This window comes from Pseudophryne corroboree, chromosome 2 (assembly GCF_028390025.1).
Source record: "Pseudophryne corroboree isolate aPseCor3 chromosome 2, aPseCor3.hap2, whole genome shotgun sequence".
Taxonomy (NCBI): domain Eukaryota; kingdom Metazoa; phylum Chordata; class Amphibia; order Anura; family Myobatrachidae; genus Pseudophryne; species Pseudophryne corroboree.
Genome location: NC_086445.1, coordinates 823193430 through 823211454, shown reverse-complemented (window position 1 = coordinate 823211454; position 18025 = coordinate 823193430). Strand labels below are relative to the sequence as shown.

Below are 18025 nucleotides of genomic sequence, written 5' to 3'. Positions count from 1 at the left end.
CTAAACATTTAACAGCCAAGATACACAATGAATGTACTTGTTATCGCAGACAGCAGTAGCTAATCCATTAGACTTTACTTGATTCCATGTAAGGCTTTCCTGTTTTAATTCTGCCTTCTAAACTGGAGGGTGGAAAGCTGTAGCTGAGGATTGGCTAGTACTGAAATATCCATTGGGTGGCAGTAACAGTATCTTTTTTATGACTTGCAGTTGCAGCAGGCTGGAGAATGCATTCAATCAAATGAGGAGATCTTATTGAAACACTGGATTCATTTATGCATTGCAGTTCTCCCCCTTTTCTGTCTATCTGTGTCTCTGTATTACCTCCCTCCTTGTCCCCCTCTCTCCTTTCTTTTTCCTTTTTTTTCTGGATGGTGGCTGTTAATCAAGTTTCATTATTACATGGTGTTCACTTGTCATCCTTATTGGAGATTAGCATCATTCGGGAGCTAACAGACAACTGATTTTAATTCCTTTTCTGTTTTAACCTCCTTCATCTTCATTTTGGGAGTGCTAAGACCCAGGAGACACCCTCACAAACAGCAGGAGTTCTTTCACATAGCATTACAGTGCAAGGAAAACCCCATTGGATCTGTTATTGCAGGATACTTGTGAAATATACATACACTGCTTCTTCTCTTTTTTTCCCCTGGCTGCATCTTGAATATGGAAAAATCTTATATATAGTGGGGCTTTGCTTTGAAAGGCTGCAGATATTTTCCCTTCCTGTTGATAACAGACTTCTGTGGCTCTCCCTTCTTTCCTGATTCCTGTTCTTTTTTACCCTTCGATTCACACCTGGATTGGATCTTCAACGCTGAACATTGCTGGGTACTTTCAGAGCTGAAGCCAGCTGCACATCTTACAAGGTATCCTCGGTCTGGATGGAATTATTCTGCATGGTGGTGAACTTGGCACTTGTGAATGGGGATCCTCTTACTGACTGCTAGCAGAAGAAATACATATATATATATATATTTGTATACAAATATCAAGGGGATTAAACGGTGGATCTGCTGACTAAGCATTGTGATGACCAGCTATCACCTTGCTGACTGATTCCAACAGCAGAATATTTCGGACGATCGTGCTGGGTAAGATGATTTTCTGTCTATAGAAAGCTTGCAGGTGTCTAACTACTGAAACTTGGGTGCTTCTAAAAAAAAAAAAAGGACATCCTGAATGCTGCAGAGCATTAAACATATTGGAATGAATGGGAAATCTATATCTGCAGATTACATGTTTTTGCTGATGTCTTTTGTGATCAGAGCACACTGTCTTTCTCTGCCATACACAATACTGGTGCTGATTATTCAGAATTAATATCTATATGCTGGGTTAATGCAATAATTGCAGCTGGCCGGTTATTAATATTAGGTGCAAACGGAAAGTAGATCATTCAAGCATAGCACAGTTTGAAGGCATATTAAAGCTTTATTAATAAACGGGATTATTTATTTTTTATGTAACTCTGATAATAAGTATCTGGTGCATTGATCACAGGAGCTGCAGCATCCTACATGGTAACACATATATATTATATATATACACATATATTCACCCACTCTTTCTATTGTGCCATTTTTCTACTTAGCAGGAGGTTAAATTACATTAAGTGTATTGGTATAGATTGATATGCAATTATTTCTGCAGATTCTGCAGGAGAAAAATATAGCTGCAAGCTGTTGGAGGAAAAATAGCACAGCACAATGCCTGGCTCGCAGAATCAGTTTTAGGCACAATCTCTGGTCTGTCAGAGTCACTACAGCAATGCTGTCAATTAAGATGCATACATCCCATGAAAAAACATTCTGATACTATATGCAGATAATGGGGATGTCAGTGTGCCAATACCACAAACATGGCATGCAGTGCTAGCAGATTTCTTTAGGTAGAGAAGAGTATGTGTTGGGCTTGTGACTTACATTGGCAGATATGGCTTGGAAAACAAAAAGTTTTACAGATTTATATTAAAACATATAGTAGTAAAATGACCATATCAGTGATAATCTGTAATGCTTATCAGTATGCACTATAAGGGCAAAGTTTTATGTGAACTAGGAAGGGTCCCCAAGGGGATCTCTGATCCTTATAGCATTATATTGTGCAATTTAGAGAAAGGGGAAAGGAACACTGGCATGTGACAGTATATTACTTCTATAAAATAGGAATATGGTCTATATTAAGAATGGCTTATATACATTTCACTTTGAAAGCTCCTGCCACCAAACTAGATATACATTAACAAGGATAGTGGGCGTATTGAGGGAGGAGAGTGAATTTTGAGATGAGATTTTGCTGCATTATTAATTTTGTGTGCCATGCATTTGGCACTAGATTTCACCACAGTATATAAATTATACAGCTCAGAGAGTTGCTAATAAAAGCTGGTAGGGTTGCACACCACCTTAGCCACGTCTTTATAGCTCTTGAAAAGAGCAAGTGTAACAGCCAACAAAGGTCCCATTGACAGGATCAGCCTGCAGATTTTGTCAAGGTCACTGTTAAGGCCAGTGTCTTAATACAATGTTTGCTAACAATGCTGTGGGGTTAGGGAGGTACTGAGAAAGCTTCTAAATAGCAGCAACAACTCCCACAGCCAGAATAAAACTACTTTTCTTGTGTCTTTCTATAGTCACTGCAAAATAGGGCTCCTGGTCAGTACACATGCGCACTTACACCAAACCAGACAACTCTGGAAGAACTGAATACATTAGATGAGTACAGGTTGACAGTTATTTTATTAAACATTGCTAAAGTGTTTATTTCAAAAATTAAATTGTAGTCTGGGTTTTAATTTATTCACCCACAAGGACAGAACAGGACAACAAAGTTTACAAGTTCTAAAGGATATGTAAAAGACACAGTGCACACATAATGACAAAGAAGAAAATCACACTGTTCTGTAGCTGAAAATGGCTCCTAGGTGAGGAGAGATACAATAAGGATGTGTCTTCAACTTTTTCTGAAACATGAATACATATTCTCCTGTTACTTACAGATGTCCCAGCTCTTAAGGCTTGCAGGTCACTAGGAGATTATAGGGGGCCATTTAGTAAGCAGTGATAAGAGCGGAGAAGTGAGCCAGTGGAGAAGTTGCCCATGGCAACCAATCACCACTGAAGTAACATCTATAATTTACATACTATAAAATTATACAGAGCTGCTGATTGGTTGATGGAGCAACTTCTCCACTGGCTCACTTCTCTGCTCTTATCACTTGTTAGTACATGTCCCCCTAATTTCATTTTGTGTAGTAGCATGTGTATATACTGTAAGGCTGGTAGCCTGTTTAATATTTTATTAGCTGTACATTGCATAAAGCTAATAATCCTTTATCCAGCAAAATGGTTCATGGGTGGAAAACAGAGGCAGATGTCAGGTGCTGAAGTATCTGTTGTTCAGCATCCCCTTCCTGTATGCTATAATTATGTCCAGGGTTGGAAGATGGATGTCCTTGTAAAAGCTGTTTGTCTGATATTCCTTGTTAAATATGATAATGAAAGACAGTATATTTACCTACTTCTGATTCATTCTACTGTATTTAAAACAGTGTAAGATTGCCAAAAATAAAGAAGTGAATCAAATACTTTTGGTGTACAGCAGAAAGTGATGTTAGAGTCTCAGCATGTGAAAAAAATGTAATTTCATTTTTTTGTGCTCATCATAAAGCGATCATTCCACTGTGATATATGTTATAGGAACACATTCCAGAGCATGGCAAGCTCTGCTTCAGACGTAATAGGAATGTGTTTCTGAATGTCAGGATTTAACCGCTACAGTAGCTCTTGTTGCTGGTTATGGTGAGAGCAGCACTCCAGCACATTACAGATGGAGATAAATGTATTGTAGCATTGATCCCGCTTGATTCACCAATCAGTATTAAACCTTTATAGATTTTTTAAATGATTTTAGCCGAGGCCTGCTGTATAATGTGCATTAAATATGGACTGCAATATGCACTGAAGTCTACTCAACATTCTCAATATGTTTGCAAAGAAGATACTGTACATACAGTCAGTAGCGGATCTTGCCACGGGCAAGCAGGACTTTTGCACGGGGCGCCGCCTTCCAGAGGGCGCCGCACCATGGCAAGATCCGCTGCTGCTGTGCCCCCCACTGCCCGCTCTGTCTCGCTGCCGCTGCCCCGCGCTGTGAAGGGAACTAGACGCGTAGCATCTAGTTTCCCTTCATGGAGAGGACCTATACTGTGCGGTGCGCGATGACGTCATCGCGCACCGCACAGCAAAGGTCCTCTCCACGAAGGGAAACTAGACGCGTAATGTCCTCTCCACGAAGGGAACCGTGGAGAGGACCTTTGCTGTGCGGTGCGTTATGACGTCATTGCGCACCGCACATCATTTCAGCGGCGCTACTACTGTACAGGGGGCGTAACTGACCACGCCCCCTGTATGAAGCCACGCCCCTATTGCCTGCCCGGGGCGCTAAAAGCCCTAGAACCAGCCCTGCATACAGTATTCTTTTTGAGGTAGTGTTATTGTTGCTATTAGTTATATAGTCTCTGTATAGTCCCTTTTTATGAAATTAAATTCATATATAGTATTATCTATTTATCTATCTATTGATCTTTACATATGTATGTGTGTGCATGTGTGTGTGTGTGTGTGTGTGTGTGTGTGTGTGTGTGTGCATGTGCGTGTGCATGTGCGTGTGCATGTGCGCGTGTGTGTGTGTGTGTGTGTGTGTGTGTGTGTGTGTGTGTGTTACATGTGCTATATACAGTAACTGTATAATGCTTGCCTCATGCTTCCATCCTTCAGGGGTCAGGATAGCACTACAGCTGCAGTACTATATTTATTGGCTACATCTAGAAACATGTTTTAATAACAAATTATTACTGTGCGTAGTTTTGCTTTTTCTTTTTATGTGCTTTATAGATAACCACATTCCTTCAGCAATGTAAGTAACCTTGGCCATACAAAAGAAAGATAAAACAATTGACCAAGTGACATGATGATGCATTTTCTAACCCAACAGTACGTACATTGTTCCAAAAATGGTGTGTAGCTTAGAGATGTATATTCCTGGATGCAGGATGTCATTTCCATTCTTCTTTTGAGTTTCCATATAATGAATGCTCCTTAGAATAATGTACAATTATATTTGTGTTGACAGTTTTGGGGGCTATTTCTCATTGTTACATGTGACAGAAGTATAATAGGGTTTTTGATGCATATTGTACACTGTTGCTTTTTAACCCTATAAGCCAGCTAGTATTACCATAAAATAAGATGCTAAAACAATTCCAGTAATACAATAGGAGTTATTAGCAATAAAAACCCTCTGTATTCAACATCCTGGAGTCTCTGTGTTGGGGTCTGTGCTAAGGGTACTTATAACAAGTGGAATAATCCTCTGCAAAGAACTACACATAATGTATTTTTCCTGATGCAGGCAAAATTAGATTAAGAGATCAATGCACATTTTTATACAAAGCCAGTTTTAGGTCAAGATAGGATGGACATCTTTGTTTAAGCCCTAATTTCCAGTATTATCCATTTGGCTAGTTTTGCTCCTTGTTTGATAAACAGTACATTCAATAATATTTTAATTGTGTTTGTTTGTTTATATAACATACAGTATATACTTTTTTCTTTTTTTTCTAACAATATTTTAAAGTTTAGCTACTTTTTTTTATCTTGTGTGTACACGCCCGCCCAGTTCATGACGTCAGTCCCCGACGGATCGGGCAGTGTGTATGCTTAACACACTGCCTGATCCATCCATAGATATATCTGCCGATCAATTGATCAGCAGATGTATCTACCAGTGTGTACCCACCTTTACTGTAGGTACAGTAGATTAATTGATAACTATATTTGTCTCAATTTCAAGGTAAGCTTGGCTAGTCACATGTTCAGGGGCAGCAATACTATTAGACGAACCAAGTACAAGTCCACCAGTGGTTACAAGTCACTGAATGAGTGACATAATATTCATTTAGGGTTTTGAACACCCCTGTGATGCCCACATGCAGTGCACATTCCCTGTTATGAAGGATAAGCAGTCAGCAGCTTCTTACATACCAAGCTGTTGGCTGCTGCTTCTCAGTGTCAGTGTTTAGCTGGGAGTGTGGCACTTGGCTATGTTGGAACATCCACACTTCAGGACCGAGGAGAGGTGCATGTTCCCCCTACCCCCCTCTCCTGCCTGCTGAGGTAAGAAACAGCAGGTGGCTTCAATGGCTGAGGGTAAAATGAGAACTGCCTTAAAGGGGCAGAGAGGTGCCAACTAAAGTGCCCACAGAGTTTATGCCAGCAATTCTCTAGTTGTATCCATACCATGGGGGCAGATGTATTAACCTGGAGAAGGCATAAGGAAGTGATAAACCAGTGATAAAGCAGTGTTAAGTGCAAGGGGATAATGCACCAGCCAATCAGCTCCTACCTGTTAATTTACATATGGAAGCTGATTGGCTGGTGCCTTTATCACTTTGCATTTATCACTAGTTTATCACTTCCTTATGCATTCTCCAGGTTAATACATCTGCCCCCATGTTATACCCATAAACAGTGTACTGTAGTAAGGCAAGGCAGAATCAGATTTAGCAACAATACCAAGAGGCTTTAGGAACATCATAAATATACTGTCCTTGAGTAACATGTAAGATTAGCTTCACTTCATGAAAACAAGTGTCTATGCTAACTACAGTATGCCCAATCACAGTCAGGATTAGGTTATTTATTGTGCCCATTTCTACCAAATTGAGCTATCATTATACAACATGTGGCTCTATTTTAAACAAGCAACATTTTGTGTATGTCATTCAAAAGAGTGGAAAATGAAGCTGGAGAATGATGTCTATCACCTTGTGAGTGAGGTCATCGTTGGACTTTGAATAATCGGGGAAATGTGTGCAGCCAATTTCATTCAATTGCATTCAGAACAAATTGAATTATTGTAACCTAATCAGATCTATGCAATTCCATTCTAATTGTTCATAGATCTGATTATATTGTTGTGATCCAGGCTCATAAAATTGTAATACACCTGTATATGTAGGCAGCATAAGACTGTGATTTGTCACTCAGGCCTAACTACAGTACTGTATCCTTACCTACCGATGGTGTGTTTCATTTAGACTGATGGCAAATCTGAGTACTACCACAAGGTATATCCGTTTTGCCTTTTCCCCATGGACATGTTGCTACTCCATTGTGCTATGCGAGAGTTAATGTGTTGAAAAGTTGCCTGTAGCATGCACTGCAGTGTGTTAAAAATAATAATAATAATAATAATAATTCTATTTATATAGTGCTTTTTCTTCAAACAGGACTCAAGGCACATTACAGACATAAAAAACAATGCACATATACAGAAGAATAATACCGCAATACACAAGCCACACAGGCATAAAAATGAAAACCTAGAGCACAGAGTAAGCATAATGCAGGATTGGTGTAGTCATTTTGGGTAATAACTTCCATTGGTTGTGAATTCCACCCTCACAAGGTACCAGGTGAGGCAGCCATCTTGGGTGCACTGCATAGGATTACCCTGGGTGGAATAGTCTACCCCTTGAAGAGATGACACAAAATGGGGATGGTTGTAGCATCCTAATGCTCAGAGCAGGGGCCCAACAAAACTTTCATGTTCATGTATTTTTCATCCCATCCACAAGTGTACCAGATGAGGCAGCCATGTTGGACGCACTACGAAGGTTACGCTGTGGGAGGTTAGGCATACAAGGGCCCTGTGCATATATTGGAAAACAGACACATGTAGTAGTAGTATGATATACCCTGTATGGAATGATCCACATGAAGATCCACTGCAGAGAAACCATTCGAGGCACCCATCTAGGGTGCACTACATAGGTTGCTGCTGGCAGGGTGTGCAATCAGTGGAGGCACACAATACGGTGGGGTGGAAGTATGCACTAAGAATATTATTATTATTTTTTTTAAAAGATACGTTCCCTCTATACAAATGCAGATAAATAAAGATCTAAGTTTAATATTATTTGGACAAATGAAAGGGATTTTTCCCTCAATTTTTATCATTAATGGCTACTGTAATGGTTTGCAACCTTGATAGTAATTGAAATGCATTTTGCCATGTCATCAATAACATGAGTAAGCGTATAACATGAATTTGGTTAAAAACTTCTACATTCTCTAGTTTTTGTTAGTTTATTCATAAATTACATTATGCAATTCTGCCATGTAAACGATCGTATCTTGGTATACCCAATGTATTGTGTTAAAATGAAAAACAGTATTGTTTGTTAATGTGGAAGGAAATACAGTGTTACTGTATATTTGTTTCCATTACGCATTCCATAAATATGCTTTATTTCTATTTAATAGATGTCCATTCATACACACATATACAATGTAGATTGAATTAAAGTGTGCAAAACAAGCTACAGTATATATTATGAATTAAATTAGGATAAAGGCTTTATTTTACATTTGCAGTACCTCGCAAATACAGATCTGAGAAAATATTCAGCTTTGGTTTGGATATATTGCATTTTGTCCAATTTAGAATAAAAATTAAAAAAACAGTGTACCAACTTATGACAATTTTATGGCCTAAAAATTACTCCTTTGACAAAAAGCTGAAAAAGTATATATGAAAGCATGAACATTTTTGACAGTCACTAAGTACAATGGGGCAGATGTATTAAGCCTGGAGAAGGAATAAAGAAGTGATAAAGCAGTGATAAGTGCAAGGTGATAACGCACCAGCCAGTTAGCTCCTGTCACTTTACAAATCCGTAATGATTGGCTGGTGCGTTGTCGCTTTGCGATTATCACTGCTTTATCGCTTCTTTATCCTTTCTCCAGGTTAATACATCTGCCCCATTATGAGCTGCTCCGCACACATTGTTATTATTACTCGTTCTATGAATATCTGCCTTCTTGTTCATAGGCAAACAGAGGGGGGGTTCCGGTTGCCCCCTTCCTCTTGGCAAGTAGCTCAAATTATGACAACAATAGCAATGGTGTATAATAGGATTGCTAGAGCTGCCGCCACATTATACAGTCTAAAGAGCAGAGCTGCTGCACATGCCCAGTGGTAGTGGTAGCAGCTTCTTCTACCAAGTTTGCTGTGTGTGTGGATCTAAGTGCTCAATCAGTGCACTGGCCCAGAAAGTATTTACCAGTAAGAAGAGAAAGGAGCCTTACCATGAGGTGGGAGAATGTGTGCTTAGAAAGTGCAGTACTGTTTCTGTTATGTTTGTGTATTTATTTATTGTGGTATGTTTAACCTTTTCCTGACCACTAATTTGCATTATGTAAAGGTTTGACACAGCTTATACTATAGACCAGTGGTTCTCAGACTCGGTCCTGAGGTGCACACAGTTCACGTTCGCCAGGTCACCTGGCAGGTGCACTGTGTATGACCAACTGTCACTTTTTCAAAATCTCCAGGTGACCTGGAAAACATGAACTGTGTGTGGTCCTGAAAACCGAGGTTGAGAACCTGTGCTATAGACCATCTATAGTGTTAAATATTAATACTGTATTCCATACAGTATCCAGTGTATAAAAAGACCAGTGTTTACATTAATGTCCAGGGTCATTACTAAGTTCTTCTACCACTACTCCAGACTCTGTCACTTGCTCTAATGTTCCACAAAGTGGGAGATTGTGGACTGCATTTGGAAACCCCATCTAGAAATCTTGTGTTTGCCACTGCTTTTTGGATTCAGTGAAATCATCACCAAAACAGTTTGGTATTGAGATCATTATTTGCATAAATTGTTTGGCTGTAGCCACTATAAAATTTTGTTTCAATCAAGTAAAACAAATATATTGATCTCTTCATTAGGAAATACCAATAAAACGAAAAACAAGCAACAAGTCTTCAATAAACAGAAGACACAATGGACCATATCATTACTTTTAGGCCTGATAGGTTGTGGATCCTATTTTAATTTTTTTAATTTTTTTATATAAGTATTTCCACATTAATATTCTTCCAAAACAAATAACAACTACAATATTCAGATTCCTATTTTTAGTTTTATACATTTATTAGATGTTGCAGATTTACATGTTTTCTTCAATGTAGAAACCAAGATCTGTTGTCAGAGTTCCCAGACTTGGTCATTTGTCATCTTTAAAAAAACACAATTGTGTATGGGGCATAATAAAATACTCTGACACTACAACCAAGAGGCTGGTTGCTAGGATTTCTGAGCTATAGACAGAGATCCCTGCAGTGGAAATATATGAAAAAAAATATGCTCCTGTGTGTCCAAGATCAAGAAAGCAACCATCAAACAAAACAGATTCATAGATTCAAACAGAACAAATTCCAAGGTGGCATAAAAGAACAACTGCGGTTTCATTTCAGCCATACTGTATCTCAGGATGAGACTGCTACTATTAATATTGTTCCATCACCAACACCAGACCCAGCTACACCAAATGTTGCAGTACCGGCGTATTTACAGGGTTATATCCTAATGATATATTGATGGATAAAGGCAATCTGATAATTTTTTCTTAATTAGATTTATGTTAACAGAGATAAAGAAATATATCTTACAATATTCCTACTGTACAACTTGAACCTTATCTAGTAGACGTAGTGTTGCAAGAAAAGCGTTATCAAAGAAGCAAACAAAAGAAAAGACTGCATAATCAATACAAAAGGTGACAAATTATTATTGAGTTACATCAGTGATTGGAAAAAAACATAGAGATTAATAATAAGGCAAGAATTTAAGGGGTTGTATATGCCAAAGTGTGCAAAAAGGAGACTGTAGCAGGTGAGGTCTTACGTAAAAACTCAAAATAAAAAGTTGTCAAGTCAAATGGTGGTATACATAAAAGAGTATTAAAAGAAATCTGCGCTCATAATGTCATTAAGCAATGGTTCCTGACAGGTTAATTCCAGATAAATTGAGAATGACAAATGTAGTTTACAATAAGAAAACAAGTAGAAAAACATGAAAGGTATATCTGTGAGTATTTAGTCCGCTGCTTCCAGTATAACCGAACGCTACAAGTCATGCCCATTATTATTGATACCTAGGAACCTAACCTCTCCCCCCCTCCTCCCCCCCATTCATACCCTCCACCCCACAGGCCAGAAATGCATTGCAACAGGGCTTACTGTAGTAAAATAATCCCCATTTCCACCCTTTGAAAATCCGTGGTTGGTGTACGTGGTTAGCATTGCTGCCTCACAACACTGAGGTCATGGGTTCGATTCCCACCATGGCCCTAACTGTGTGGAGTTTGTATATTCTCCCCATAATTGCGTGGGTTTCCTCTGGGTATTCCGGTTTCCTCCCATAATAAAAAAATATACTAGTAGGTTAATTGGCTCCCAACTAAATTAAGCCTGGTGTATATGTGTGTGTGTGTGTGTGTGTGTGTGTGTGTGTGTGTGTGTGCACATGTGGTAGGGAATATAGATTGTGAGCTCCTCTGGGGCAGGGACTGATGAGAATGGGCAAATATTCTCTGTAAAGCGCTGCGGAATATGTGTGCGCTATATAAATAACTGGTAATAAATAATAATAATAATAATACGTAATTCCTCTTTCTGTACATCTGGGAGTCTCCTGAACTTGTGGGGAGTCCCCTGGACCCCCGGAAGAGCAGGAAGTTCTGCATACTGCCCATTACCTAGCAAAGTGTCCAGACAGGGAGGACAATGCCCAGAATCACGGTTCCATAGGAGGCAATTGGGCAATATTGTGTATTTCTATGAGAAACATGTCATTTTGGTGACACACCCTCTCAATTCATGGCATCACCCCATGAGGGGATGGAGTGTAATGACCACCACCACCAGATAGCTGCATTTCTCTTCCAGTATTCTCCCGGAGGACAGATTGCAGAAGTAATGTAGGCAAGTATACCTGTGAGTTTAATTTCAATAGCTGATAAACTAATGGAGTCACTTGACACTAATGTCAAACAAATGTCAAGATCTAAGGCAGCATGTCATACAAACCTAGTGGATACCTAAAGAAATATATCAGGGTGGGGCTGTGAATTGTGTTTATCTAGACTTTTTCAATTGTAAACTGCAATGGAATATGCTGGCACTATATACGTAACTTAAAATTAAATAAATAAATAAATACATTCAAAACCTCAAAATCCTGGGATTTGATTCAGATAAAGAACTTGATAAAGGAGTCAGTGTTGTGGTCAATGGTGGAACCTCAGTTGAAGGACTGGTAGCCAATGGAGAACTTCAGGAATCAGTGCTGGATCTTGATTTCTTTAATGTATTTATCAGTGACTTTACCTGTGATCTACAAGAAGACACTAACATTTTGCAGATAAGTCAAATATTTTTACTATGGTTGAAACCATGCTTGCATACTTTCAGGACCTCGAACGTCCAGCTGGCAAGGATGTGTGTCTTGAATGGTATGATGACCCCATTTGTAGCATCAGATCCCACCCACTATGGCAAATTGCCAATTTACATTTGCAAGAAAGAGAAGCATCATCCAGATGTGTGTGTAATTTTTTTAAATGATTTGGAGACATTTTATCTCCACCACACCACTCATTTGTATGTATGGATACTTTGATATAATGACAAAAATCCCACTAACATGATTGGGTACACTAGATCACATGACTGTGCATTATTTCCTAATGACCACACACCTGCACAGTTCCAGAGTTACGGCACGCCTGAACTACTTCCAACTGTCATTGAAAGCTCATCACAGAGCCACAGCACTGTCACTCCACAACTGTAAACAATTTCATCACAAGAAGGCCAATTTATTAAGATAGATAAAACACTTTTGAGTCTACAGTCAAGCTCTGATTGATGCTTTGGGTGATTAAACACATTCACCCACACACTAAATCATGTGTGTTTCATAGTACAACCACACTCAAAAAGTGGCATATCCATTACAGAAAGATAGATAGATAGATAGATAGATAGATAGATAGATAGATAGATAGATAGATAGATGATAGCTGTTCTTCTAATTTTGTTGCTCTTTTCCCTCTTAACACAGGAATATTACATCAAGTGCCAGTCAAACCAAAAAGCATTTCTTACTATGTAGTGTATAATGCACAGGAACACAGTTCCTATAAAAATGACAAATTGCATGCGGAAACAAAAGCTCAGGGTCCCAGAGTTTTCATTCCTTGAAAAATCTATATGAACTGTTTAATAGAAAAACTTACTGACCAGCATTTTGTATTAGTTTCACTTCACTGTGTTCTCATGGTGGCTCCAAATTGCAGCTTCTCTTCTCTCATGAGTCATCTCATCCCTAATATAACAGGTTGAGGAGGGAGGAGCTGGGCCATTAGCCAGAGCTTTGACCGTCGTGTACAACACACAGACCTACAATTCCACCAGCAGTTGCGCACCATAACGGACCAGGTCAGCATCCATGAGTGATGACATCAGCTACACCACCCTGGCCATGGCCCTGGGGTCACATTACCCCTTTACTATCACTGTTAAGCTCTCATTTCAAGCATTCTGTACAGGCTCTATCTACAAGTGTTAAGCTTGTAAAGTTTGAAGGAAAAGGGGGCAACATTTAATTTTTTTTTAAATTAGAGGATTTACAAGACATGTAGACTATATAATCAGAAAAACAGAAATGTCTGACTAGATGAATCTGTCTAAGGGGGTTATTCAGATCTGATCGCTACTGTACGTTTTCTCACAGCGGGCAATCAAATCCGAACTGTGCATGTGCATGCACCCCAATGCGCAGGCACGACGGATGGCTGCAAAGTGGATTGCCGGTCAGCAACGGGTTTGTGCGAAGGATTCATTCGCACAGGCGTTCGCAAGGAGATTGACAGTAAGAGGGCATTTGTGGGTGGCAACTGACTCTTTTCAGGGAGTGTCTGGAAATATGCAGGCGTGTCCAAGCATTTGAAGGGAGGGTGTCTGACGTCAAATCTGGTCCCGACTAGGCTGATGTGATCACAGGTCCTGGGCTGCGCAGAGACTGCACAAAATCAGTTTGTGCAGCTCTGCTACACATGTGTTCGCATACTTGCACAGCTAAAATATACTCCCCCTGTAGGCAGCAACTAACTGATCACAGGACAGCAAAACTTGCTGCCTAACGATCAGCACAGGTGTAGCTAGGTGCTATGGTGCCCGGAGCAAGGGTATGTTTTGGCGCCCCCCTCCCCTGTACTGAATTGAGGGCCTGGCTAACATGTGGTGACATATTACATTTGAAATGAAAAAAATATTTTAATATCCTAAATTGGTGCCAGGGCCAGTTCTAGACTTTGTGGCGCGGTAGTTTCCTTTGGGTGCCCCCATGTTTAAAGTATGGATAGTGCGCACCAAAAGCATGCAACTAAAATATAAAGGCATGGCTTGATGGGGGAGGGGTGTGGCCACAGAATAGTACCAATTCACATTACACCACACAGTAGTGTCCGTTATTCATATTACACCACACAGTAGTACCCCTTATACATGTAATGCCACACAGTAGAGCTGCTTATAAATATTATGCCATACAGTAAAACTGCTTATACATGTTATGCTACAGTAGAGCTGCTTATACAGATTATACCACAGCAGAGCTGTTTATACACGTCACACCACAGTAGAGCCCCTTATACACATTAAAACACAGTAGAGCCACTTATACACATTACATCACAGTAGAGCCACTTATACACATTATGCCACAGTAGAGCCCCTTATACATGTTACGCCACACACTAGAGCTGCTTATACATGTTATGCCACAGTAGAGCTGCTTATACACAGTATACCACAGTAGAGCTGCTTATACACTTTACGCCACAATAAAGTCACTTATACACATTACATCACAGTAGAGCTGCTTATACACGTTATACCACAGTAGAGCTGCTTATACACTTTACACCACAGTAAAGCTGCTTATACACATTACCCCACAGTAGAGCCGTTTATACACAGTAGAGTTCCTTATAAATGTTGCACCATGGTAGAGCCCCTTATACATGTTATGCCATGGTTGAGCCCCTTATACACGTTACACCACGGTAGAGCCGCAATGAAAGTAGCTGCATTTAGCTAATTACTTGTTTAATTAAAATAAATAAATAAAAAACTCTATGTATGCCCTGACTGATCTGACCTCACAACCCCCCCTCCCCACAGTCCTGAACCCTCCCCCCAAACTCTCAATAAAAATAATGCACTAAAACTGCCCCACCAACTCGATGTTCCCCCAATGCCTCAATGAAAATTATTCCCTAGGACTGCCATTCCAGATGGATAATCCCACTATGCCTCAATGAAAATAACGTTCGAGAATTAAGGGGCAGAGAGAGGTGCTGCAGTTGCCTGAAAGGCAGAGTGAGGTGCTGCAGCAGCAGCAGGGGCAGAGTGAGGTGCTGCAGCAGCAGCAGGGGCAGAGAGAGGTGCTGCAGCTGCCTGAAAGGCAGAGGTAGGTGCTGCTGCAGCAGCAGCTGGGGCAGAGAGAGGTGCTGCAGCAGCTGGGCTTGACAGAGAGGTGCTGCAGCAGCGGAGGCAGAGAGTGGTGCTGCAGGACAGAAGTAACCCTGCTGCATAGATACAAACATACAGAGAGCCATATAAAGAGGACGGGCAGAGCTTCAGCATGTGCCAGCTTTCAGTATCTCCTGCTGTCGTTTCTAACCTGCCTAGCAGCCTGCCTAGTCTCAGAGTCTGAGTCAGTGTGTGCACCCTCTGCTCCTTCTCCTGCTCTGCATATTCCTGTACAGCTCGTGCTCCACTGGAGCCACCCTCGCTACACCCCTGGCGATCAGATCTGAGTTATCCCCTAGGTAGTGTATTTCCACAATACACCTGCTGTACTTCTTCATATACCACTTTATGGAAATAAGACAAAGTGCAGTGGAAAAGTGTGCTGAGATGGAGAAAACAAAGAACATCAGGTATGCCTAAGAGCACTGCGCAGTAAGCTTCAGACTGTCTCACCACTTTATGCATTGTACTGTAGATATAGAACAAAAAAGAAACAATTTTCACATACACTGATCTAAGCAGAATGCAATCATAAGAAGTTACATTGGAGTGCATTTACATTAATACATTGTATTTGTATGCATTTTAAGTACAACTTTAGTCATCTCCATCCAAATCTCAGTCATGTGCATATCGGAGATAGCCAGTTTGATGGGACACAAATGATGCTTTGCAGATGGATATACTGTACTGTACATCTTTAAACTCATCAATGACATACTGTATCAATGACATAATCCCCTCCCCTAAGAATGTAAGCTCTCACGAGTAGGGCCCTCTTCCCTCATGTGCTTATCCTTTTCGTACTTTAATAATCCTCAACTGCCCAAATCCCGCAGTTTTTTGGCCACCTTGAAACTTATCGCTGTCATTTACTGGTGTAGTTATGCTTAGTTACCCTGTACTTGTCCTATATTGTCTTCAACTGTACGTCACTGTTTTCCTGTTTTGATTATGTGCATATGTACTCTGTAAGTGGGCGCTGCGGAACCCTTGTGGCGCCATATAAATAAAGAATAATAATAATAATGCACACCCGCAATTAATTTTATAAAAAGAACTCAAACCAATAAAGCATTGTCTAATATTTTTGTGTTATAAGTAAATAGCATTCCACATAAGGGCCACTTTTGGTAGAATAATGACCTGAGGGAATAGGCTTTTGAAGAGGCGTATTAGTAGAGGAAGATACCTGTGTGCTGTCTCCGTCTGGATCTCTCCTCATTAGCCATTGGATGTGCCAGTGTCTGCTGAGCATGTACAGGTCTCTGGGTAGATGGCACAGCAGCCACTTTCCCTGTGATTTGTGCAGCACCGCTGTTGCTTACTCAGGACTCCGGAGAGGTAAGTATTATAGAACATAGGTGCAGGGTGTGTGGTGTGTGCTCCCCTGGCCCAGGGGCCCGTGTGTACTTCACACCCTACACCCATTATAGATAGACCAATGGGCTTTTGTTATTTACACTTAGATTTTTCCATCAATAACAACCATTCAATTTTGGTGTTATTGCTTAATTAAATTAATAAATTCTTATAAAATTTCACCAAGTGTATTGCAATGCTAGTGATAAAATAACAGGGTAGACATAGAGGTTACCATAACAACAAGAGATTATTTTTATGCACCTGGATTGTTGGTCCACACAGTGGTGTAACTCCCAGAGACATTGGAGGCCCTGGCCTCCAGGCTCCAGCTATCAGAGGGGTTCCATGAAAGAAAGACCAAGGGGGCTGCTGAACTTGGACAGATCTCTGTCCACTCATTTGCTACAGTCACTGCTTACTGCTGTCCAAGTTCACAAACCCCCATTGCAGCCCCCTTGAGCTAAAAAGTCTTCGTAAGTGTGAAATAACAGATCAAAGTGTGTATATAGTAGCTATGTTCTGCTGTTGTAGAAGTTGTTTTAAGAAACTGCACTGATTATTATAATAAAACTTTTTGGGTGGTTATCAAAACTTGGAGAGAGATAAAATTGTGAGAGGTAAAGTACAGTACCAACCAATCTGCTCCTGTCATTTTTCCAACACAACCTGTAAAATGTTAAAGCAGATGCTGTTTGGCAGGTACTTTAGCTCTAGCTCTCACAATTGTAACTCTCTCCAAGCTTTGATAAAACCCCCTTTCATGGCTCTATTTATTATTATTTGCAGCTAGCACATGAAAATAAAAATTCCTTATTGCCATAATTAGCTGCAATAAGGAATCTTTATTCTCCCAGATGTAACATTGGCGAGTCGCTGGGACGTCAGCACATGTGTAAGCCAGAGCCACTGGGGGACACCACCTTCTATTTCACCTCCGGGCACCTGGTATGAACTTATGTCCCTTGGTTCACATGTAGCTATATTGAAGATGTTGTCCAGTTTGTCATAACCAACCATTAACATAATCTTGATTTGTGCAAAATAGTGTGACTCCTCAATTACCTGAATCCAGCTGCCAATATCAACTGCAAGTAAGTTGTCGTCATCCTCTTCTTTGACTCTATAAAGAAGAAGTATAAAGATTTAGGTATTTTTTTATATAATAATGTGGATTTTCTATAGTCACTTATGATAGAAAATACTTTAT

At 40.1% G+C, this 18025-nt stretch overlaps 1 protein-coding gene across 1 annotated transcript in view; it reads left to right on the top strand.

The window, feature by feature from the left end:
* Nucleotides 1–201: 201 nt before the first annotated feature.
* The window catches only part of IL1RAPL1 (interleukin 1 receptor accessory protein like 1), a 1997981-nt gene continuing 1980157 nt past the window's right edge, over nucleotides 202–18025 (top strand). Inside the window, exon 1 of the mRNA XM_063955696.1 lies at nucleotides 202–1094. The gene's annotated coding sequence lies outside the window, so the exon portion shown is untranslated. The remainder of the gene's footprint in view (nucleotides 1095–18025) is intronic.